Source organism: Brachycentrus maculatus, unplaced genomic scaffold, assembly GCF_059751285.1.
Source record: "Brachycentrus maculatus isolate JH-2025_06_01 unplaced genomic scaffold, ASM5975128v1 h1tg002056l, whole genome shotgun sequence".
NCBI classification, from domain to species: Eukaryota; Metazoa; Arthropoda; class Insecta; order Trichoptera; family Brachycentridae; genus Brachycentrus; species Brachycentrus maculatus.
Genome location: NW_028282592.1, coordinates 7,827 through 34,960, shown reverse-complemented (window position 1 = coordinate 34,960; position 27,134 = coordinate 7,827). Strand labels below are relative to the sequence as shown.

At 38.7% G+C, this 27,134-nt stretch overlaps 1 pseudogene; it reads left to right on the top strand.

The window, feature by feature from the left end:
- The first annotated feature begins 17,528 nt into the window (after positions 1–17,528).
- Positions 17,529–23,154, top strand: LOC148298430 (dehydrogenase/reductase SDR family protein 7-like; annotated as a pseudogene).
- Positions 23,155–27,134: the final 3,980 nt, after the last annotated feature.

Genomic DNA, 27,134 nt, shown 5'->3' with positions numbered 1-27,134 from the left:
TCCCAACCCCAACCCCAACCCCAACCCCAACCCCAACCCCAACCCCAACCCCAACCCCAACCCCAACCCCTAATATAGACATTTGCATTGTATTAATATGGACATTTGCATTGTATTAATCCCAACATTTGCATTGTATTAATGTCAACTTTTGCACATACATCACAGAAAATATTTATGGAAATAGTTAAATAGCACTCAGCAACAGATGCTGCATTCCGAATAGATAGTAGTAACAGACAGCCAGGCTGCATATGTCTTACATAAACTGAGATATATCGCCAGTTTATATAATAATAAATCATACATATTATATTGCTTATCAAACCATGGATATGACTATATCAGACCTACTATATCAATTTGAACACACTTCATTGCCATAATTTGCAGCATACGCATAGTATATTATTCTTCTACTCATCCGCTTTATTTTCATTTGTATCTCTTTGGCGCTACATCTGCTGGTCTGCCAATTATAAATAGTTATAAGGTTTTTGCTTTATAACTTAGGAATATATTTGGCCTGTGTGTGCTTTTAATGCAATGTTCTTCGATCTAATCATTTAGGATCTTGGTTCATGCTAATCTATTCCGTAGATATTGAATTTATACTAATTGCCTGAAGAGCTTATCCGTTTGCAATTGTTGTCCTGGAAATAACTTGAGCCGTGAGCCCCATTTACATATTTAGACTACTTGTCTTTACCAGACATCGATGATTCCTGGCCCTGATTGGAGGATTTCCCGAACGTATATAATTTAACACTGCTTATATTATGGATTGAAGGAATCTTCAGCGAATGCTTGAACATTTCCGAATTCAGTTCATCATAGTTAGATTGTATAAATTTTGGAGTTTATCGACTATTGAAGGATTCCTCTCTCATTCCTAAGCTCTGTCGATCTGAAGTAAATAATATGTATGTATGTATGTTACGACACCAACTCGACTACTGCGTTAAGCAATAATCGAGTATGAATATTATTTAAATGTTTTGGTTGTAGGCATGCGCGCGACCCAGCTCTCACGGGACCTACCCGATACCAAAGACATTATTTTTTTAATTCATGAGTATGAATATTATTTAAATGTTTTGGTTGAGTAAATAATATTTATGTAATAAGTGATGCATATATCATTATTCCATGCTTCTCATCCGCCATCCTAACCACCATAATCTTGTGCTGCAATCACTGCACGTATAGATTAGAGATGTACTTGTTCGTGTCGACTCCATACTTCCGCCTATGTGATAATGAATTGGTACATAATGCTGAGACTCTCGAAATTGAGCTTTTACTTGCTTAGAGGCTGGGTATTCTTTTTATGTATTTGCGGCGATTAAGTTCGATACATGCTTTTGTGACTGTTGTAAGCATTGCTGGCTTGAAAATGACGGAGATTCATATTACTGTCATTCAGTTATCTATTCTTTAACTATTCTTATATCTTTTTGCTTTACTTCATGATCACTTTGCGATTCTTTAGGAAGCTATTGCTGGTCTTACACAGAGCCCTTCTCTTTCTCTTCTACTAATCGAGCTCCTTTTTAACGATCTGGCGTATGCTCAGGCTGTTTGCAGGGCTACAATTCTATTTGCTACGCTCTTCTCGATGTGTCTGCATGTTGCCGAAGTCCTTATCACTATTTAATTATTCTGAGAGCTATCGCTTTTCGCATAGCTTGTTTGGATTCAACGCTTGGCCTTGATCTTTGTTGCTGCTCTTCCCTGTCTTCGGCCGAGATTATGGCATAATGATACAGGCTTTGGATTTCGACTTGATGATGTTTAAATTCAGGTCATAGAAACAATTTGAGTTCATCTGAATGGAGTGACGATCCAGCATTGATTTGATTTAATTGGAATTTGATTGGTTTCGGCGATTTATGTAGGCTTGACAGTTTAAATTTCTGTTGTAATTGGAATATTTATTGTCGGCCTTTGCATGCTTGCTCTCAAGGGGCGAGCCTTTGCTGATTAATTCTCTTTTAATGAAGAAATTATCGAATGCGTTCGACGGTGAGGAAAAGCGTTGGTTTGAGTGCGGTTTATTATGCGAATTCTAATTTTCGCATTGGCTTTCAAAGCAATTAAGGAAGATGGCCGTTAATTTTTAATTTCCATGTCCGAATTGTTTGCTCTTCCTTCTACGATTCGATTGCGATGCTGTGACTTGCAGTTGGTCATCACTTTACATCATTTTTGGACTTACTTTGCGCGATTTTTTTTTAACAAGGCCTACTGAACCATTATTCCTGTGAGAGTTTACGTTTAAATTCAGATTCAGGCTGAGGTTGAAATGAAAATTGAGGTCAATGTTGTGTGAAGTTGGCTATTGCTTATTCCTTTTTTGTGATCTATACGTACTCTTGGCGCTCGGGATATTCGATATGTTGGGGGTGGCGTTGCTAATGTTGTTTTTGCTATTTATTGTGTCTTTGAGATTGAAGTCACTTTTGGCGTGGACATGCCCATTTCTGTTCATGTTGATGCACAATTATTTATTTTAATTCCATTCTTTATTTTTGTGTAATCCTCGGCCTTCTGAACTGTTTGCTCTTTAGAGGCTGCACCGACTGCTTTTAACATTGTTTAGATCATTGGCACTATTTTCAGCGTAGGCATTTTTAAATACATGGTGAGTACAGTTGGGAACAGCGAGGCTATTTCTTGATGAGGAAGATAGATCGTATTTTTTGATGTGTTTAGCTTGCTTCTCGAATTTGAGCATGTGTTCGGCTTGGAGGACTCGATCGGTGAGAATATAATCTTCCATTCGTTTTATAATGCAGAATATCGTGTAAATATGAATATAAATCTAATAAGATAATTTTGAGTGGAGTTGATTTTAATTCCTATTTATAATATACGATTTTAGAACGATCGAATGAAATTTCTCTCTAATATTCGATACGGAAATGATTCCATCTAATCATTTTGAATAGCCAGGCAGAATAAATTATGCGATTTCGGAGAAATCAAAGACACCGTACAAAACCACGATTTATAATATTGGAAAATTCTCATTTTTTGTGCACCTATAAAAATCCTTAATTCTTCGCGTTGACTACTCTTAACTAGTCTTGATTACTCTTGGCTGAATTTGAGTACTTTTGAGTTGAAGCAATTCATATTCTTATCACTTTCGAATATTGTTTAATTTTCGAATCATGAAGAACACAAGCAAAGGGAGCGAATACAAATGCACTCAAGTGTTCGGCCATAAGGGAAACAATTCAAAGGTCTATGAGGAGGACATTATCTCAGCCATAAGTTCGATCAAGATGGGACACTTATTGGCTTAGGAGACAAGGCTGGAAGAATAATAGTCTTCAAAGCAGGGGAATCCAAGGAAAAGGGAGAAATATACTCCTACTATACAGAGGTACAACTGTGATTTAGTCAGTTCTTGGCATACAATAGAGAGTTCGATGCACTGAGCAGCAGCGAAATCGATGAGTAAGTGACAGGGCTGAGTTGGCTTGCTCCCCAGGGCTAGTACATGAAACTGATGACGATGAACAGCAAACATATCAAGATCTGGAAGATATTCGAAAAGCCTGCTCGAAATATTTAAAAAGTGGCCAAGAATTAAGCCTCTGACCTGATTCTACTGAACTTTAAACCAGCAGCATACAGCGTGAGCTCTGTGCTACAGTACAATTATTTATCAATCACTCAGGAAGAGTTTTCCAAGCAAGCACGAGGAAGATCTTGTGGGCATGGGCGTCACTAAAAACGAATAATATATCATCTGCGCTGATGCAGTCAAGGCAATATTATGGAATATGGAGAAATCAACTATTCCTTTCCTCGTTGCAGACCTCCAGAAAAGAGATCTGATCTGGAACGTCAAGAAAAATATCACCTACCTCAAAATGCATCCGACCGACGATTCGCTCTTCTCGTACGGGACAAACTTCGGCACGATTGTGCTTTCCGACATGCGCATCTCAGGTAATTTCTGCTTAACAAAGATTCTTATACTCCTTTAACTTTCAGGCAAACCACTAAAAATAAATCCACATACTTTAGCCAAATGATCTCGAGCTACTCCTCTTTAGCCTTTATCAACAACAGCCGATATATTGCTTCGCGAGATTATTTAACCGTCAAGGTATGGGACCTCTGCAAGACTGACAAGCCTGTCATGTCAGTCGCGATCCAAAATTTGCTGAAATCTCAGCTCTGCAACATCTTTGAAAATCGAAGCATCTATGATAAATTTGAACTCTCAGCCTCGCCCGATTCTAGCACTCTACTGACCGGCAACTATAATAACTCGTTCCATGCAATCGACGTCAGTGATTCCTCTAACACCAAATATTAGTTTAACTATAGAAAGTAAACAATAAGCAAGCCGATTGTCCCTGGGAAAATGAGTCCCCTGCCGAAAATAGACTATCTTCATAAAATCATTGCTTCCGATTTCCACCCGACGTCCAACATATTGGCAACAGCCTCCCTCAATTGCTTTATGGTATATTCAATAGATTAAAACTGATAGATTACGCTGTTTATTACACTCAAATTTATCGATGATATTAAGTGGTCAGTATTAAAATCTCGTATCATATCTAATATTAAAGATTTTTGTCAATTTCATAACAATAATATCAAAAAAAGCAGCTTTGAGAGCAGGATGATGCTTCTACAGCTTCCAATTGAGTCAATTAAAGCACTGTCAAAACATTTCAGAAGATTTGGCACTTGCTAAGGACTGAATTTGAACTGGCTATATAATATTTATCAGAAATATATCTCGTAATTAGCTATGGGGAACAATCAAAATTCCAAGCAGTCTGAGGCAGTGAACGAGAAGATTTATGTTAAGCTCAGAACGCGTAAAATTATCTTGCACTACGCCTACAAGATGCAATTAGAAATCAATGACGCTCCCAAGTTCCCACACAATTTTTAAGGCCTAAGGTTATGGGATTCCAACATAACTCTTGCCAGGTACATCGTGATGAATTTCCGCAAATTTAAAGATAAGTCGGTTCTATAGATGAGTTCGGGTACTGGGGTCGCGGGCATTTGCGTATCGAAATGGACTGAGGCCAAAAAGGTAGTGTTGACCGATCGCACAGACCAAGTCACCTAAAATATTAAAAAAAACTGCCTTCACAATGCCAAGGACAAGTGCGTCGTCGTGATCAGGATGGATTGGAATGAGCATGCGAGCTTCTCGGAAACCTATGACATCATCTTGTGCAACGACCCATTTTCCCACAATTGCCAAATTCCGAATTTGATCGAAATTGTTGGGAAGTTCCTGAGTCCGGGAGGGACTCTTATTATCAGTGCTCCATCCTCATAACAACTTAATTAGTTCCTGAAGTACCTCGATGAAGAAGACTACAGCAAAAGCATTTAAAAACTCTCATCTTCAGAGTACTACAACAGCCCGCTCGCCAACAAAAAGGAAGGCGAGGAGTAATTCTCTCAAACCATGAAAGGATAAATCAAAATATTCGTTGTCAAAAAAGCAATGGCAATCAGCTCGATGGGGGTTTGTGAAACAAAAATCTCAGCCAATGGTGAGGCCGATGAGGAGAGAGCGGACGATGAGGAGAGAGTGGGCGATGAGGAGAAAGAGGGCAATAACCCGAAAGAGGAAAACAAATTTATTGCAAAGCCTTGCACAAACGAGCCAGCAAAAAAATTATTCAATGTTGCCGCCAATAGCCAATAAATTCATGAGCAAGGGACACCAAAAACATAAGTCACCCGTACTAATTAGAACAAATGCAAGGAATAATTGTAAAGTAGTGCAGAGAAGGTTTATCATGAAACCGAGCCGAAACTAATGCCACATCGAAACGATGATGATGAATGCCGAGGCTAGTAAACTAAGCAGACAATAACTGATCCACCAGACAATACAACAAATAGCAATCTGTAATCACAAATAGGGCAGACTTAAGTGAATGATAAGCAAGGACCAATTGCTCAAGACCAATCGAAATAACTAGTTTAGGATACGAAGGATATTAAAGTTGAAAATTAGATAAACAACCAATAGGCCTAATATTAATAGCCAAAAGACATATGCGCTGAGGGAGGCCAATCAAAGGTAGAGAATGAACAAAGTGCAGACGAAAATGCAGGGCATAATAAATAATAAAAGGTTTAGCAGAATGAATAAAAGACGGAATCTCATTATTAATAGCCACCAACCTAATAGCGAACTGAATAGAGAAATTAATAAAAAAATGAATAAAAAGCCGAAGAAAAGGCCTAAGAAAATAGTTAAGAAAAGTTTTAAGAACAAATTTAAGAACAGATTTAAGAATAGATTTAAGAAAAGACCGAATAAAAGATTGAAGAGGCCGAAGAAAAGATCTAAGGAAAGACTGAAAAAAAGGCTGAAGATTAGGCTGAAGAAAAGGCCAAAGAAGAAACCTAATATGAAAAAGAACTTAAGCAACCGGAACAAACGGAACAAACAGAACAAACGAATGATGAAATTTCGTAAACACAAGAAAGTAGCAACTCAAACAAAAATAAAAAAAAGAAGAACAACAAAAGAAATAACTGATTTATACTTTTAATTTCATAGGCATCGTGCAAGAATCCTTTGGGAATCTGATTTATAGTGATTACTACTCAATATAATTTACTTTGAAACAGTCTACTATGTATTTGTTTGTTGCGTAAATAGAGTCAAATATAAGACTCATTGTAAGCGATGTGATGTAAAGTTAATTTATTGGGTCATATGAATATAATCTGTTGGAGGATATTAAAACTAAATATTATACCTATCAAATTCGTAAATATGCTAAAAGAGTATAAATGCTATCAGATAATCGAAATAATAGGATAGCATAAGAATGGTTGACAGATACCGTTCATTTCTAAATGACGAAAACTCCATGCACAGACCCGATACATCATCCCTAATTATTGAATCCCAAATGAACCCCTACGACAAATACATCAAATTGATAGAGCGACACACATCGGCCCTGAAAACTTGTATCAATAATTACAAGCAGGCTACGACTCCGGCTGAATAAAACGAGCTCATTGAAGCATACAAGCATTAGTAAAACAAAATGAAATAGGCCAGAGAGCATTTAGTCAGGGAGTATCGAAATCTTGAGCTGAACAAAAACCAGTCCGACTAAGCATAAATGCTTTTCATCAAGTAGAATCTGCTCAAAACTGTGCAGCAATAGCTTAAACTGGATGTGGAGATCAATGAGATTATTCAGAATAGGCAGAAGGAGAAGCAAATACTGGCCGATCGGCTGATACCTGGGAGCGCTCAGTTGAATAACGCCCTGAACGATATCAAGGAGAAGAGAGATCAAATTATCTACCTGGATGAGTCTGTGAAGGAGTGCGTCAATCTGTTGTAGATAATCGGCATCCTGGTTCTCGAGCAGGGCCAAAAGATTAAAACAACCAGGGAAAACGTAGAGAAAGCCAATGAGCAAGTTTAATTGGCCTTGTAAAAAATATAAGTTGCCAAAATCAGGTCCCAAAGGTCCACGAACAGAAAATGTTGCATCATTGTATTGGGGCTCATAGTCATCATCGCCCTATTGGCAGCGATGGGATTCATTATGAAATGGTTTTGATTGGCTTTATTGTGAGCATACTCCTCATATTTATCAGTAATAATAAGGATCAATAATAATAAGGATGATGTAATTAGTTGCAATAAAATAGTATCATATTATCAGCAATGAGCAATTTGCAGATTATTCATAATCCCTAGCGAATAGTAGAGCAGCATCAAACCCAATATTCTCCAACCCATTTCCCTCTGCTGGAATAGCAATCGACAAAAGCGCACGAGCAGAAAGCATATTTAGACTAACAAATTTACGCTAGCTTCCAGGAAATACGCTCACTGAAGAATAAAATCATCAAGTAAAAGCCTACATAAACTCAGAAGTGATTACGATCGCAATCTCCTCAAGAAACTCCAATAAAGAGAGCAGTTCCTCTCTGCGAAGAGCCACGAATTATAGAGTACACTCGAAAACCATTTCAGGTTGGCCCAAGATGCGGACCGTAATTTGTTGAAATAAAAACAATTTAAGCAGACACTCGCATAGGATTATCTGCGAAGCATGCAACAAAAGATTACAACTAAATAACAATAAAGACGCAGATAATTGTAAACAGAACAGAATCATTTATATAAGGCGAACAGTACGTTTTAAATCTCTGAAAATAGGAGAAGATCAGTATTGGACTACAACAGGCAACTAGCAAAATAGCAGTATGAGAGGAAATAACAAATTAAAAAATAGAGAAAAGAACACAGCGAGAAGTAGAAGTATGAGTACGGCAAATAACTGAGATCAAGATCTAATGTAATGCTGCCCAGCAAAAGAGAGCTGGATAGGCAATATTATTGTGATGTTGTGAATGTTCAATTTGATGCTGCGAACATTTCTCGCACTAATCACAATTTACTGCCCGAACTCTAAAAAAAACATTATGAAAATGTGACTAAATTGCAGCTCTCACAGCAATTATAGAGAGTAAGCAATATGAACTTCGAAAAGAACATCCTGAGGAATTACCTGCAGCAACAAATTCACTAAAAGGCTCGTCGTGAGCCTAGTTTCGATACGAAATCTCATGACTCTAATGTGGCATTAAATATACTTTCTATGCAATAGTTGCAGTCCGCCTAAAAAGCTCAAAAAAGGGAGTCACAACAGAGATACGATGAATAGTTGGCCAAACAAATAAAAGTGAAAAATATTCAAAATAATCGTGATTAATTATATGTGAGCACTGGGCGGAGACATGTATAATTTTCCGCTTTGCATAATTCTATTACGAATCCGATTGATTTCAGGATGGGAGTAACGAATCCCTATTTGATTCGATAGTACTAACAAACGAAAGAGATCCATACAGGGGATCGGGATCTGAAGCTGATGCATCTTGCTATTTTAGGCAACAGACCAATAGGCCGATTCGGCTGAATAAAGATAAAATAAAGGCAAATATTCTATATGATGTTTAATTTGTTCAAAATATCTCACATCCTATATATCCCGAATACATTTACAATAGCAGCGAACTTCTGCTGCCAAAAATCCTGCACGGTTTTAATTGCATACCAATTGTACCTCGACAAGCCGCATTTATAAATAGGAAATTATTTTGATAGTGAAATAAAATTATCAGCTGGAACTTAACGATTTATTTTCAAATTTGGAATATAATTGAATATGAACTCGAAGGGAAAACCAATAATTGGCATATCCAGTGAGTAGTAGGCAATGAATATTGGGCTAATACTCTAGAACATAAAGAAAAACGCACAACTCCAAATTTAATAGGTAAAAAATATTCAATAATTGCTATCCTTTTTGAAACTTTCTTCTTCATTTTTCTCTCAAGAGAGCCCTGAACTTCTGTCTACCGAGACCTAAACAGCAAATCTCGCGGCCAAGGCACCCTCAAACGAACTCGAATGGTACTTTAAGACCCCCATTTCCGAAATGAAAGACGAGTAGTAACTGCAGAAGCGCGAAAGGTTCTGCAAAATATTATATGATTAAATCGTGAAATTATAAGATAAAGTGAAAGGAAGCCTCACAGAGTTCGCTGCCAACCCATACAACAAATGATTCACTTTTGAATTTTGTATAACGCTGTATATTGATCAGAGCTACCAACATATTTAAGCCAAATTAATCGAGTAAGATATTGCGCGTTATCATCAACTCACCGATGAAAATATGTAGTAATTATAATCGTTTTAGAAGCAGCTTGCTGAAGAAACCCTCAGGAGTTCCGAACACATCGAAATGCATATCAGCAAGCAGAATGCGATGCTCAAGAGTATGAATGCACTCCCGATGAATAAGCAGCGTTTCATTCGAATGCCGAAGAAGCTGGAGGAGGAAGGAGCTATAGGAGAGATTTCTCAGTAGGTATAAGCTAAATCCTAGGAGGAACAGGCAATTTAGGTTGAGGTTGCACCAAAGTTTGTAAAAAATGCAAGCTACGCTCAACAGCTGGATGAAATTGCAGCGGTTTTGCAACAATTAAAGCAGCAAAAGACTAAAATCGCAGAGAAGAAGGCCGAGCAGTCGAAACTGTAACAGGAAATTGCCTTCAATTCTTCATTTCCCCAGCATGAAACTCAGCCATCAAATCCAGGTATGCCTCCCAACTAAATAGATAAATGACTGTATAAAATATCATGTCATGCTAGCTAGTTAAATCTGACTCCTTTTAATATGGAATTCCGATAGACTCCCGATTATATAGTTTTGCCGTTTTGATCGATGACCATCCCGTACCCATGGTAATGACCATAAGCCCACGTTCCGATGTAGCTTTACATATAATTATACTTAATGATTCCATATCCATGCTTCTCATTTTATAAGTACTGTCCATAGTAAATATACACTCCAGGCGCCCATTACAAGCCTAAACCTTGTCGTTGTTAGTGAGCGCAAGCTTCGTCTGCATGAGCAGAAACCTGGCCTAAGTACACTAAGTTATTAGTTGCATAATAAGCTAGTATATACTTGGCCTTCAAAGTCTGGCATAAATACACAAATGCATCTGGGCCGCGCATTATTGATACATGCGGATGTTATTATGGGCAACTAGCATCATTTAGTGATTGGATCGGCATAATTCCCATCGATATAAAGTTTCTCACTCCTGTTGCTTCAAGCTCTTAGTTGCTGAGTAACTAGTCTGGCGGAATATGAAAGAATTGGGGAATAGCTATTGATATTTGCTCTACTTGTGAACTCGTTTTGGTTGCGCGTCTGTCGTATTGGGAAGGCATTGAGAGCTTATCGAGATTGGGAATGCGATTATGCATTTTGTTTATTAAAAGGTAAATATTGTCGCCATAATTTATGATCAGTTTGTTGGCCGAGCTTTCTTTGCGTACAGTATCACCTGTTTTTATGATCTTTTGTTGATAGGGAACACTGCTGCTGCTGCGGGGTAATGCTTGCAATATACTTTATTGGTGAATATTTTTGGCATTTATCTTTGCAGTATCTTTAGTGTTCAGTTTGGCCATCAGAGATTATTGAATACTTTTCTTGACTCTTTAGTGGTGTCGATATTTTAAATATTTGGTGCGGTTGTTCAGTTTCTGCACCAATTCCTTTTGAACATGCATTGTGAAATCACTGCCATTTTTGTTTTCCATGTAGTCGCATCCTTGTTTCATATTCTGAGTGCGTTTGATTGCTAGGATATCATCGGACTCTGGCTCTTCGGGATATGCCTCCAGCTACATATGAGCATTCGATAATGTGGGCTGTGATAGATCTGCATAATACACGTAATAGTCAGGTTTCAGGGTGTTCTGTTGTTAAGCTCTTGCAGTTAATAGTATTTAATGCATTTGTTATATCTTTTATTACTCTGATTAGTATCTGCATGATGTGGGCTCGTATGCCTCGTGCTTGAGTTCCTGATAAACTTGCCGAACATGATCATTACTGGAGGAGTACACTGGGCTCTGGTGAAGTTGTGGCTATAAAGGTTGAAGGTGCCTATCCTCCCGATGGAGTAACTCTGCCTGCCTCTCATACAAAAATCTGAGGCTGCATAGCTAAACACTTGTCATATCTCCGCTAAATTATGATAATGTCTGCTCTATTAAATTACTGTTTCCACCTGGTTTGATGTTATGCACCGAATAGACTGTCCTGCCATTTTAACTTGAGTTGTATGAATTGGCACGCGGTTTATATATGCGGAAATGCGAGGATTTAGTAAGGTTATTGCTATGTGGCATTTAAAGGGAAGAAGAAGGAATATTGTGGAATCTTTGCTTGATATTCTATACTTAGCACTGTTGGCTTCTTCTGTATGGGCCCTGATCCGCATTGGATCTTCGCACTGTATTTTCGTGTTTGCTGAGCGAGGACCTATGCTAATGATGAGAAGATGAAGATCCAAAATAGGTTCCATTACGCATGACAATATAATAAAATTATAAAAACTAAAATTATTTTAAGTATATACAAATGAGCTCTTTACCTTCTACTACGATATTTAGGGAAGCAAAGATATGATGAAAATAGCTCGCAATTTTAAATAATCATAAAGAGAATGGATGTCATTAATTTTTCAATTTTCGGTACAGAGTAATTGGTGCATTTTTGAAGTATTTCTTGCCATTTTCCTCCAAAAGAACGAGACTAACAGTATAGTTGACTGTCAGCCGATCATGGAGGCTCGTGAAGGATGGCGTAATTCCCTTCACCCCATTGAGATAAAGCCGAATGGGGATGATCTATCCGGAATAGGGGCACCCGTCCATGAGCTCGTACTTGATGAGCGTATCTGTGGTTTTTTCGGTCAGAATTTCGGAGCCCAGCGACTACTTCCTGACGATCCATAGCTCCATTGTCTTGAGTGGCACATTGATTTCTTTGAATGAGACATATCCTTCGAGATGCTCCTTGAGGTGGAAGGTATTCTTTGATATTTCGAGTTAAATATGGAGCCTACCTTCGGATCCGACCTCCATCTTGATGGGAGCCATATCGGGGAAGTGTGATATCTGCTGAGGCTTCAACACTGCGAAATGGACCTATTTGTTTATGTTTGGCATGTACTTGTCTTGAATCATTGTCACTCTAATAAAATACCTGACTTATCCCGATTTCCCATAAAATGTCTCGTACTACTTCTAGAAGGCGCCGAATTTATATTTGAGTTTCATGTTCTTCCGAAGTACTCCTGCAGGCAGTAGCTACTTCGACAGGCAATGAAACTAAGTCGAGAGGGTTTACTCATTATAAATCTCTATGCATTATGGTAGGGTGTACATAAGAAGCCAATGAGCGAGCATTTGATCCCGAGGTGTTCAAATGGCTAATCGTCCTTCATTTGTATTTATACAATGCCAGTAATGCTATCGTTGCCAGTATATACCGGCAATCTTTTGACTTTGCTGCCCCCTGCTTTCGATTTATAGAACTTCTGATCTTCTCGGGCATCAATTCTTATCGTAATTTATGGGACACCAACCATGCTTTCAAAAAAGCCCATCACTTTGTCCTACGTCATGACTCATATACCATCGGCGATTATGGGTGGTTTATATATAATATCAAATGCCAATTACGGTCATAGATTTTTTAATTTTTTAACCTTAGAATTGCAAATAAATCATAAATCATAAGTCATAAGCATTGTAGTAGGGTTTCATCAATTAGTTCATCAATTAGTTCGACTACTTATGAACTTTGGGGTTGTGATCTGACTTGTCACATTGATGTGCTTTTAAGAATCATAGTTTGTGCTTATCTGCTTTCTCCTCCTCCCTGCATTTTCGAAATAGAACATGATGTCGTCCTTCGAAAGACTGCTATATATCTATTTTTCAGGGATGTCCGCAGTTCTCATCTTAGCTATTGGTGCTATTATCTTTGGAATTGACCCTCAAGATTTGTTTCAGCTCTTCGTTTTCCGAACGAAGCTCATCAATAGTCTTCTCAAGATCATTTACTTCCGACTTTCGGATGAGCTGATTCTGCTACTGGCATTTTGTGTAAATTTCGACAGTTTCTTGGAGATTCTTCTTCATTTGCAGGTATTCGGGAGATTCGATGATGATGTTGTGGAGCTAAAGATTGGACCTCCCTTAATTTATTTTAATGTGAGGGACCTGATGTGCCCCTTAATCGACCCTACATCCTCGATCAGTTTCTCAATGTGCGCCTCGGAGGAATCGAACTTGTGCGTTCGCTTCCATGATTTTTTGAGGAAGGCGAAATGGTCCATACTCTTTTGAGTATGCATTTCCTTCTATCGCTGGCTTTCCTGCTCCTTGACGATGAGCTTATTGAGTTCGATATTGAGTTTCTACTCCTCCTCCATCAGTTTGTTGACAAGGCTCATCATTATTTTCTATGCGAGGCCGATTTCATCTCTGCTCTGATATTGCGGAATCAATGGGTTGAATAGTTTCATCTGAAAAAATGGGTTGTTCTCTTTAATTTGAAGCAGCTTTTGCTAGTTTTTGCGATGCAAACTGTGAATGTTTTCCTCTAGCTGCATGACATTTCGCAGGATGGGGTCGCGGTTCGTTTTTGTATGGGCTTCCTTCATTCAGATATAAATATAAAACTTATTAATGTTCACTTTAACTAAATGGCTCACTGTGTATTAACGGTTACATAAATCATTGATGGCTGGATCTACTTGCATATGATTAATCGATATGGTTCCCGCTTCGTTCAATGATTGGATTTGTACTTCTATTTGACTCTGTTAATGGGGAAGCTAATAATCGCCCCTAATGATTAGTTCTCGTCAAGAATATCTGGATCTTCTGCCTCCTTGATACTCCTGAGGTAGAGTTCAGAGAGATAACACCTTGCGAATTGTTTGATTCGCTTGTACTCAGACTCTTCTATGCCTATCTCATGCCCTTGATACTCCTGAGGTAGAGTTCAGAGAGATAACACCTTGCGAATTGTTTGATTCGCTTGTACTCAGACTCTTCTATGCCTATCTCATGCTACTTAGTGAGGTAGATTGACCAGTACTACTTCTCGATCAGCTGCAGAGTTTTGCCGAGCAAATCAATCTGCTCATTTTTTTACACGCAAACTATCTTGTAGAGTAAGTAGTTTATTCTCTCCTATGTTAAATTATTATGCTCGATCATCTTGCAGAGCAACTGTCCTATTTTATCATGAAAGTCATGCATGATCCTTTTCAACTCGGTCTTTTTCGATGCGTAACTCCTCTTCATGACAATCACGTAGTAATGCAGAAAGAGCTTGGCCAGCAAATCGTAGTTGATGGATGTCGCGTAGTCAGGAGTTATTTTTTTGCGAATGGTCGGCTTCTGGACTTTGTGCTGATTTTAGTCGAAGATTTTGGCGAGTTGCTTTTGAGTATAGTACCACTTCTCGATTTTCATGAGCAGTTAGTTGAAACGACCGATGTTTTCCAGTTCGTAGAAACTCAATACTTTTGCTAGCTCGAGAGTGTTCTTTGCCTTCGAAGTGGGGCTTTGGCAGACTGCTGCTGATTTAAACGTGAACCTTTCGTTTATGCCATCGACTATTTCTGTGAAAATAGGGTGTTCCTAGAGCAGGGACAAAATTCTCTCTACTTTCTTTATTTCCTGATTGGAGACTCCTTCAAAGAGCTCAGGGATGAATATTATGTCTTACACGAGTCTGGGGTCTCTTTCAAACAGCTTCATTCCTGTTTTCGTGTTGGGGTGCGTTGACGAGGACTATTGTCCCATTCTTTCAGTCTGACTACGTGATATTATTATGTGATATTATTATGTGATTATATTATTATTATGTGATGAAATGGTGTGATGAAATGGTGTGATGTTATTCGACGGTGTTATGTAATGGTGTTATGTGATGGTGCTATGTGATGGTGCTATGTGATGGTAGTGCTGATATGATGAAACATAATGCAGTTGTAGAATACTTATGATTGTGTTGAGATCATGAGTAATATATATACGAATAAATCACTTAAATTAAATAATAATCTCAAATCATCATGCTCGGCCTCTGCAAATCACCCTTGATAAACTCTCTTACCCTTAAACTCTCTCAGTCCATTGTCGTCCGCTACAACCCCAAGCGCTCCATCTTCGATAAGACTTCGTACAACCCCGAATGGGTTCCACGCCTAAACACCTACTCCAAGCATCGCAAACCCAGAATGAGTGTTTGGACGGACCCTGAAATTGTCCTCCCCAAAATCATCACACCCCTAAGAAAAATAAGCAACCACAGGGTCTACATGAAGAATGTGATTGAAGCCGAGTAAAGGAACAAAGCGATGTGTTCCAAGTAGTACATCCTCGAAGACATTCGCACGGGAGATCTGATCGACATCACCTACCAGGAGACATACGAAAGCGAGCAAATGGTGACACATCGATGCTTCGTCCTTTCATTTAAGCGCAGGAACAGCCTCACAGCTGCGTTGTAGGTCTTAATCAGGCTGGGAGGAATGAACATCAAGGCTATTTACTTAGTGCATAGTCCGAAAGTCAAGAACATTAAAGTAATCAGTAGGGGCTCGGGCAACTTCCGGGCCAACTTGAAGAACAAGTGGATGACGATGCCCAAGACTCAGCTTTCCAAGCCTCTCATGAGAAACAGAGTGATGAGGCTGAGGAAAGGAGAGAAGAGGAGGGTTAAAACCAGAAAGGCTGGAGCCATTCAGTACGATGTCATCAAGAGCGATAATATTAAGACCATACTCTGATTGTCTCATTACTAGTGCGAAATCGGCATATCCATACCATCATGCCAATCACTCCAATACTATAATACTATGGATTATCGATTAGATGTATTATTTAAGAATTGGAAGGGGCTCCGGCCTTCCATAAGTGATCAATAAAGATATAAATATCGACAATTGATCTGTTAGCAGGCAGATCGCTGTTTCGTGAGATTTATAAGCAAATATTAAGTGATTTTGTTTTATTAATTATTAATTAATTAGATATAATAGATGTATTTAGTATTAGATGCTGTGTATAAACACTTTGGCATTCCATATAAATGAATATAAATTGAATATAAATGCGAATCGGCTGCTTATTTTAGTCAAAAAATGCCCGCATTTTGAAAAACTCTCACTTCACGTTAAACAGACTCCCAGACAATATGATTTTGGTATCCTCATACGAATAGAACTCTTCAAACAGCAGCACATCAGTTTATCAGGCATAGGCAAACAGTTAGAGCTTAGGTATATGTATTAAGGAAATGGAAAATACTTTTGACTACGCGGTATCCCAATTATGGCTCCACTCCAATATCGGTAAGCACGTTGCATTAATCCGAAAAAGCACAAAAATTTAGAATAATGTGATGAATAAGTGTAGGAGGTAATTCGCGCCGAATCATCCCCAGAATCAAGTCGATTAGTTCATGAGTAAGAGCATTTTAATTTAGAGTAAATGCGATATCATCAGCTGCCTCAATGATGCCACCTATCTCGAAGCTTCAACGAACAGTCATTACATCGAGATAAGTGTCATCAAAGAACACTATCCAGACTCTTATTTTGAAAGCATTCACCAGATTCAGAATATCGGAAACCAAACTAAAATCAATTTTGCAGGAACTGTACAATTGAAAGCGGTGAAGAGCCGTCAATCAAATCGAAATGAACTTATCGCGCATTATAACATGGGCTGCAATGCTGCAGAATAGTTCGAAGCATAGTCCGCCATAGGGACCTCGGAAAACTTAATGATCTATGACATTGTTGAACTTTCAGTCAAGCACCGATACAACATAAATAAAAGAAAAAGGCACTTGCTCTCGAATACCAGTCTTTAGTTCGATAATAACCTGCTAGTGACAGGGGAAATTTCAATGCGAGACCATAGTAGCTACCTCAAAGCATATGATATGCGCATGCAGAACCATTGCGGAATCGTTGATAGCAGTGAGCGAGTCGACACCAGGCATCCCAGCTGGGGACCCAACTATGGTCACTTTGAAAAAATAGGGAGATTCGGAGTAGCCTCTCTTTGGGGCCAAGCAGGCATGAGGAACTGCGGCATCATCTACAACGATATGAGAATGATGAATAAATCAGTCTTAGGCATGGGCGTCGAGAGTGTCAGCAACTGCCAAACACAGTTTCATCACCTCAAATACTTCCAGCACATGGATATTGAAAACGAAGGCAGGGACACGCACAATACCTTTTGGACAATATAGAATGTGTTTCAAGAATTCGCGTACAGTGGCAGCGCAATTTCGTGCTTTATTTGATGATCTATGATATGCTAAACTAAAATGCTCACATAAAATCATATAATTAAATTGCATTAGAGGCATGGATGTGCAGCCCTTTCAAAGTATTTAATTTTGCTGTGATGAACAAAGCAGTCCAGAAATCGATAGTTTGCATGCAGCGATTGCTCAAACCTAGTAAATAGCGGATGTCGGAGAACCCCCCGAGGTACTGTCAGAGGATAGCAACAATTTCGAGATCATAACTGAGGATGAGTCTAACATTCTAATTCATGCTTCGGAAGTATTCGAAGTGCAAGTTTAGACCGATGCTGCAATCAAAAGCATCAGGCATGACAATGTATAGCAAATGGAAGAGCCCCCATTACCAGAATAGTTAATGCTCCGATAAAACAAGGAACAGACTTTGAATTAATAGTCGAATGCTTGCAATTAGAAGCACAGCTACAATCACAGTGATTAATTCCAAGTGCTTTAATTCTCAATCGAAGACTCCTCAGATTAAAAACATTAGATCAATCTTCAGTAATCCCAGTAGGACGATGCTACAAATAAAAGAAGTAATAATAATTGTGCGACCCAGGTTCAGAAGAGCGACAAAAGGAGTAATAATAGGAAGAAGAGTAGCAATAGTAAGAATAATATGAAAAGTCACAATAGTAGCAATAGGAAGAAAAATAATAAAGATAATAGTAGTAATAGTAATTAAAAAAGCAGAAACAGTAATAGAAGCTCCGAAAGTAATGCAACACAAAAAAGTAAAGACAGCCAAAAGAACTAATAGGTTGACCCGATGATCACAATGTCCATGAATTCATGCGAAATTATGCTGAACGCTCAAGACCTATATCACAAACATCTCACAAGTCAGCATCAATGGCTCGATTTCATCAATCGATATCGCTATAAGGTAGGTGCTATTACTGAAAACTTCGTCGACTTTAATTCTGTGTTAGTATTGCCTGTCAGGCATAATAATTGCTGCCTGTGCGAAAACAAACATATCCGCAGAAGTATCTGGGATTCAAAGATCGAAGAAGTCGATATAGATGCTGAACTTGACAGCCATAGCAGGCACCACTGTCAGACAGAGGATAATTATGAGAGGGGCAATTTTCTGTAAACATCAATCGAGTAACTTCACAGCCTTTCATAAAGTTTATAGATAAATTCCTTAACCAAATTCCTCATACAATCCCACAAAAAAGTTCGTCGGCAAGTTTACAAAATGACTAATAAGTCGAGCACCTCAGCACTTTTAAGTAACTATGCGAACTATTTATCGACGCAGTCTGAATCGCTAAGTTGCTCAGATACAATCTATCTGGCCAAACTAATGGAAGATCAGGAAAAGCTGAGCGATTTCATTGTCAAAGTCATTATGCAGTATTTGAAAGTTGATGAGCAAATTCAATTAATCAAGGGCTTGGAGTATATCTGTCTCGGGATTATCATGGCATATCCCCTATCTGCCCACATCGCCAATGACAAATCTGACGATGCTAGCCTCGAAGATGATAAGTGCAGATACAAGCATGGATAAAACAAGGAATCGCCATCTCTTTATCACATCAAAGTCTACAAACTCTTCAAATTTTACATGCAAAACCTAAGCCTTCGCAATTTGTTTCTGTGCGGTTCTCCTCTTTATTACCAGCAGTTAAAAAGGCTAACGAGCAATCTTAAGGAGCGCAGCAAAAGCATTTACACTCTCATTGACTCCCAAATTAACATATTTATTAGTTATTATAAGACCCTGCTCTGCTACGAGCTGCAGGATTGGGAAACAATTGCCAAAATTCATGACTTATTGCTAATATGTACATGATAGCCTATATGTAGATGGTATTGATGTTGCTAACCTAATACTTGGGAAGATCTTGAATAAGAGGAATGAGGAAATATAACGGGCTAAAGGATAGTAAAAGCAGTAAATTGTAACAATCACTTGCCTTTCTTTTTAAAGAGAACTTGTCCATAAACATTTTTAACAGTAAATCTAGGCCAGGAAGTGCTACAATAATACCAACGCTATCTGCCCTCGCCTACCACGAAATAACAAACAAGAAATGCACACTCAAGGATAATAATCCAGTAATAATACCTGCAGTATCGATCCGCGAAATTAATAAAGCACTTAGGGCGAGTATATCCCTAACAAAGAGCCTAAGGATAGCTCGATGAAGGCTCATTGGATTGCAAAAATATTCCAGTAGCTCATCTATGAAAACTGAAGAGCAGATGAAGACAAGAATTTGGCACCAGTGACTTACATTGCTTTAATGCCAACTTGATATAATTGGTGTATATTTTTGACACTTATTGAGCCATCGTAGTATAATACGATCGATGATTCCTTTTGATACTCATTCAACATCGGATATTTAAGATTTATTAAGTGGGCCAATAGTTTAATAAAATAATGAGCACAATGCAATTATATTTTATTGAGTAAACATACTTTTGTTGATTATCTGCTTCATTGAAAGGAGTCTTTGTCTATTTGAGATAGGGTAGATCCGTGACTTAACTCGTTAAAGTTTCATCATGAGCAGCATGCCGGCAAGCAGTGGTTTGGCTGGATATAAATTAGCGATTTGCATTAAACTATGAATTATTTTGTAAAATAATTAATTGCACACACTCAACCTCACGTGAAATAATCGAAATGTCAATCACCCTAGGAGAGAAACGCATCATCAATATATTCAAAACATTTATCGATAAAGTCTTTGTGCCCCAGCTCGTAAAGATGGATTCTACTTCCCAAAGTTAATGGGCCAAGTTTTCTAACATGATTTCGGGCGAGTCTTTGAATTTCGGGGACCTGCAACTCTACGTCAGCAACATACCCTCTTTGAATCAATCTCCCCCCAATACCCTTCAGCCAAACTTAGTTGCAGATCGACCTCGCAATAAATCGCCATTTAATTTAAACAAAATTCGTAAGGAAAGTGATAACTCTATGGGATTCAATCCGAACAAGACATTTGGGGGGGAAAGAGCCAGGTTCATGGTGCAGCAGATGAACAGCTACGAAGATAATGATAAGAAGATGACAGCCTTTGGGACTAGCAATTTGCAATAGGTGAAGGAAACGATAAAGTAAGGCAAAGATTCTTTGATTACTACGCTGAGTGTTCTGCCGACGCTTGAAAAGCTATTCAGGCAAATGAGTGACAATCAGGACAAACTATAAAATGGCGCATCGAAGGTTAACCCTGCCTCGAGCAATCAAACTACGAACACTGTGCTAAATTTTGACAAAAAGGGTCCGTTTTACAAGTGAATTATGATATATTGAAACAATTATTCACTCATATCCATCAGTGTTATACACACAGCTTATATTAGATATAAATCATCTGAGTTCAGAGGATTATCGGCTTTTAATTTATTCGTACTATTTTTTCAATTTCTTTCTGATTACCAAACATTTATAAACTCCACAAACAATAACCCCCACCAAAATTCCGAATAGGAAAGCGCTGAGTAGGATCGTTCGATTGTTTTTTAGCGCATAATAGATTATCCCAAACCGATTTGATAGTTTCACTGACAGCCGCAACTATTAAGGGCCGAAACCGCTATACTACGGAACTTTGAGGATCGAAGTAAAGTTTGTGAGGCCGGCTTTCAGTGCCTATTTATCGGCCTTGACGCACCCCTCATAAAACTAATGCCTTATGTATGTCACATACGCATCGATTAGCCGGGCATAAACCCGTTTGCTGCTCTCGACGCGGTTCACATGCACGAGAGGGTGGTGCCCAAACTGCTCAGTGTTTCTTGTCTGGCAGTATGCCATATGCAGCATATAATTATAATGGCCGAAGAGTGTTTCCTCAGACTATCGGATTGAAAAATGCTGATTCATGCTGACAGGCTTCAGCTCAGGGTAAAAATAGGAAAGCATATAAACGTGAGCATTGTCGTCACATCTGTTGGTTTCGTTTATTAAGGCTCTCAGTAGTTTGAGGGTCCGATGGTTTGCCAGAAAGAATAAGTTAAAATGCCCTCGGAACAGCATAGCGCACCCTGGCAAAATTTATGAGTGGTATTCTCCCAATTCATTATAGGCCTATTGGAAGGGAAGTATGCCCTGGTTTTATCTATGAGGCTTTATATCTCTCTCGACAGAGCCAACGATTGGTCCAAACGGACCGACTGAGTGATGCTTCGATATTGAAAAAGATGCCAACAAATCTTGACAGTAAATATTGAATTCATCATCCACTGAAAAATACAAACTTTCCCTGGCTTCTTAGGGCAGATAGTAGCGCCAGAACAGGGAATTGTATCTGGTTTTGTGGAATATGACCCTTCGCTTCCATTTGTCCTTCGAAAGCGCGAGGACCTTCTCAGGAGACTCTTCATTGTTCCAAAGAACGAGGAGCTAATTATAGTTTGGGCATTCCATTTACGCTTGCTGGTTTAGGAACTGCTGGAAAATAGAATAGTTCCCGTTGCGGCTGTATGTGACGACGGTGACTCCGAAACTAAGGCTCAATGGGCAATGTACCTCGTTGGCGTATCAGAGAGGAAGTTTTGAAATGTTCGTGTTTTCCCTGAAACTGTTTGAATGCAAACTGAAGAGGCTAACAAAAGGATAAAGGATTTCAGCATCTCACTTTCTCTATCTTACAATTATAATCGCGTATTAAGTAATTTAATAATAATCAAAACAGAAATAATATTCATCATGTTATTATAAGTGATTTGCACCTTTCTACTTCTCTTTACGATCTTTAAGGTTTCTCGTCGTGCTAGTTGCAACCCCAATTTCACGAATAAGACTGTGTGGATCACAGGTGCATCATCAGGTATCGGAGAGTCGTTGGCATACGAATTCAATCTACATGGAGCAAACCTCATTCTTTCAGCTCGGAACCTCTAATAACTAAAAAGAGTTCGAAGTAATTGCCCATCTCCCGATCGAGTTCACATTGTGGTCTTGGATATGACACAACCAGACAAAATAGAAGAAATCACCAAAAGCATATTGGAGAATATGGAGAAGAATAACAAAAAATTAGACATCATCGTAGAGAATGCAGGAATGTCGATGCGCTGCGAAGTGAGATAATATAGTTTTCAGAATCATTTGCATCTCTTCTAGCTGAATGTGAATGGACCCTACCGCCATATTCAGTGTATCCTTGAGCATATGATCAAGAATAAGTGCGGGCAGATCGTGGCTGTGACGAGTGTCGCAGGTAAGCTCGCCAAAGGTTATCGATCATCCTACGCTGGCTCGAAACATGCGATTATCGGCATTCTTGATAGCTTGAGGTCATAAGTTCACCAGTACGGAATTAAAGTCACGAATATTATGCCAGGTTATGTGAACACCAATTTATCAAAAAATGCATTGAGTGCCAAGGCAGGGGAGAGGTTCGGAATGACTGACTAAAACATAAAAAAAGGAATGAATGCGGACTCTTTTGCATAAATCGCAGTCAAATCGATATATATGGAGGAAAAATAAGTTCAAATTAGTAATACCTGGGATGTCCCCATAGGGATACTGCTGAGGAATACATGTCCTGATCTATATTTCTTCGCAATGAGGCTCAATGCGAAAAAGCAGGCCAAAATGCTCTCTAAAAACCGATGATTCTCAATTGCAGTCTTGAGCTAAAGTGCATATCACATGATATTAAAATATAAACATAAACATAAATTTAATGATAAACATTGAAATTAAATTCAAATCGACATTAATAGAAATTAATTAAATTACTCATAATAAATTTAACTTCTGCGAAAATTAAAATCTAAATTAAATTTAAGTTTAATTCAAATTCAAATTTGAACTTGAATTAATAAATGGGAGGAGAGCATACCAAAATTGCCATCAAAGATGTTGAATACTCATAAATAAGATAATCTGCACCCTGTTAAATATCAAATTTTTGCTATCCCTTTAGGCTTTTTCGCAACCAGTTCATTCATAAATCAGATCACACCCTAAAGATAACTGTATCGGTCGACGAACCCACTTCTGAAAGCATCACCTACACACAGCAATGCTTCACTAAAATGTAAGAAGCCTTTGAGTATAAAACTAAGGAGATAGAGATATAAACTGTCTTGTTCGATGAACACTACGTTGACCGTAAAATTTACTTAGCAAAAAATAAGGGCAAATAAGTAACATTGCAAATTAGGGCATTTTCAAGCTTCAACACTCATGCTTTCAACAACATTTTGTATGAATTACATATCAATTAACTCATATCCAAGCTTCGTTGCCCTAACTTAAGTGCAGTGCAATAATCATATGTGATACAAACAGGCCTTGAGGCAGAAGGGTAGTTATTTCCAAATTCGTAAATTCTTGTACTGCCTCCAGTCGCGACAAACCTTTCGTAGATCATCAAATACAGAAGGTAGAACAGATGGTATTGGACTGAGAATTAATTCAATGTGCTGACAAATGACCTTTGTCGGGCTCTGAAGGCACTCCATGATAATAAAATCACCCATAACGATATCAGGCCGTTCAATGTTTATTATTCCCTATAGAAAAGTGGCTATGAGCTAGGGAACTTTTCGAATGCAGTTAAGAAAACGACAAGCAATGTTAAAGAATCCGTAAATCTGATCAAATCTTCAAATTTTTATATCGACCAACGCCGCTCAACCACCTCGCAATTCAGTTTCGAATCCAATGATATCTATGCACTAGGGATGACACTTCTGTGCGCATTCTTTTTGTGTGAACCAATCAACTAGCAGGCAGCAACGCCATACATTTAGAAATATGGGGACAAACATAAGGTTCTAAGGATGATTAAGCAAATGCTACTCCCAGCTTCAGTCAGACCAGATTTCGATAGAATACTCATCGGCCTATAGTCTGCGTAACCGTCCGAGAAAATGAAAAGTATGATCCAATCTTTGCGTTATAAGAATGTACCTAAGGACCGAAAATTGATCGAAACCAAAAAGGCATTATCGGAGGGATATCAAAGATTAGGGCTTTGGGATTAATGGAGGCACAACTTTAATGAGGCCCACCAGCTCTCCAAAACTGACGCAGACAATTAAAAGAAGGCGAAGTAGCTAGCCTAGTTGGCTCGCATCGAGTCGTGTCGAGGGGATTATAAAAGTACTCGAATTGTTATAAGATTAGGTGCCGACGAATTCGCCAGAAAGTCCTCAAGGATGTTCAGGAGTTTAGGGTACGCTGCCTACGATCAAGGGAACTTCAACGAAGCAGTAAGTCTATTCACTAACTCCATCTAAATTTCCAAATATTTCGAACATGAAATCGATGCCTAACTGGCCAGGAACTTGCAAGGCTTAGCGCTCGTGCATTCTGAAAAAGGCGATTACGAAGTAGCAAAACCATTAATATCCTAATCTGCCGCCATCATCCTCAAGTAACTCCTATCTCATTATACAGAATCAACGGGAGAGACTCGCTCGAATACTGCAAGGTTCGCATATCGGAGGCTCAGATATAATCGGATTTTGGGGAGTTCGATTCAACTGAAAGGATCTTAAATGAATGCCTATCGATTTCGGAATCCCAAATGAAGCAAGGCTCGGAGTTAGGCATGCACTTGAAAGCACAGATTTTATACGATTTTGGGAGAAATCTCATGATGCAATATAGCTCTGAATAGGGATATAATTACAAGCCGGATGCGCTGATGAAAGCATAAAAATATATCACCTAGTCGACAGAGCTTCACGAAAAAATACCGAACAATGGTCTGGCACTGGCAACGAATGCAGAGACCCTCGGCGAAATATAGATGAGGAAAGGCAATTATATAGCAGCGCGTAGCTATTTCAAAAAAGCAGATGCCCTCAGGAAAAATCAACTAAAAGAAAGCAAACTCAACCCGGAGGTGGAACTATCAAAATAGAGGGCCGATACTCTGTGCCATATCGCAGCATGCGAGTCGTAACTGAAATAATACGAACAGTCCCTCAAGAGTTACAATGAAGCACTATAAATATATCGTGCATTTTACGGCACTGACCACAACAAGGTGTCAGCAATTGCGATTGGCAATATGAGCAAAGTTTATGCACAGATGAACGAAAGGTCGCAGGCTCGGGCTTGTCTGAAATTAGCTGCGTAGATAATCGAGGATATTTCTGGGACCAATGATGCAGATTATTAAAATTTCAAGTACATGGAGTCAGCCTTGTGATAGTGCTAATCTAATCTAATTTCATTAACAAATCGAACTACTGGCACATTCTCGTCGGATGATAAAACACTCGGCCTTTACTCGCATACTTAATTTAAATACATAAACTCGATGCAGCATCAAAATTTGACAGAAATGTACTCGTCCGATTGCTGTTATTTCTGGCAGATTGGACATTTTAGTTTCTTCCTCGTGTTTCGATTCTATATGATCTTGTCCAATGCGTTCTCCGATATCATGTGCCCACATTTCAGCACTACACATTTATCCTCAGGCCCATAGACTTCTTTGTTGATCGGGCATAAGAACTACGAATGGTATTTATCCCGGGGGTCGATCTACAAATAAATCGGCAGAAGTTTGGGCAGGTTTGGAGTACTCTTGCGTTTTTAATTGGCATGGGGGAGTTTTGTAATCTGCTCGATGATTTTGTGTGCATACTTTTGGCCCACTTGGTAGCATTTGATCAGTGGGTTCTCCAGGCTCAAGCCGTTATACTTATAAAATATCTCCCCGAAATATTCGGCGACATGAGGAAGGCTCACATCTTCGAACGAGCAGTATCGGTTGCGAAGTATACTGTGGATCCACGACTTGTCCGACAGGAAGTCCTTCGAAACTGCCAAAATATAGCCCATTAGTTGGCTTATCTACTATGAGTGCTTATCTGAGTAAATAGGCATCTCGGTCCTCATGTATTAGATGGCTTCATCAGTGTTGCCTTCCTTGGCCATCTTTATAATCTTCAGCTTTTTCAACTCGTAGCCTATGTTGTTCTCAGGCGCCTCGATCTTTATTGATTCAATCCAGGAGATTGGAGGATCGAAATTCAGGCCTATGATGTTCTCTTTATATTTGTCACATTCTTCATACATCTTTTGATTGGTTTGCTCAAGTTCGACAGTGAATATTTTGGCCTTTTAGTAGTCTTTTTCGCGGATGTAATGGTCAGCTATGCACTCATCGATAACCCTAAATTACGACTCGTCAAAGATCGACTATATTTTGAGATGTTATGGCTTTAGAGGAGGCTGCAAAGTCTACAAATGTTTGCTAAAGCCTGAAACTTTTTTATAAAGTCCATTCAATTAATTGCGCATGTTTGTCAAAGGCTTAATTTTGACCATTTTACTGTGCAAGCCATATAATATGTCTGCATTACTTTCTTAGCTCTTTTCAATCTCCATTTCTGTTTCTTCAATTGCTGAGATGGCTTGGTCGA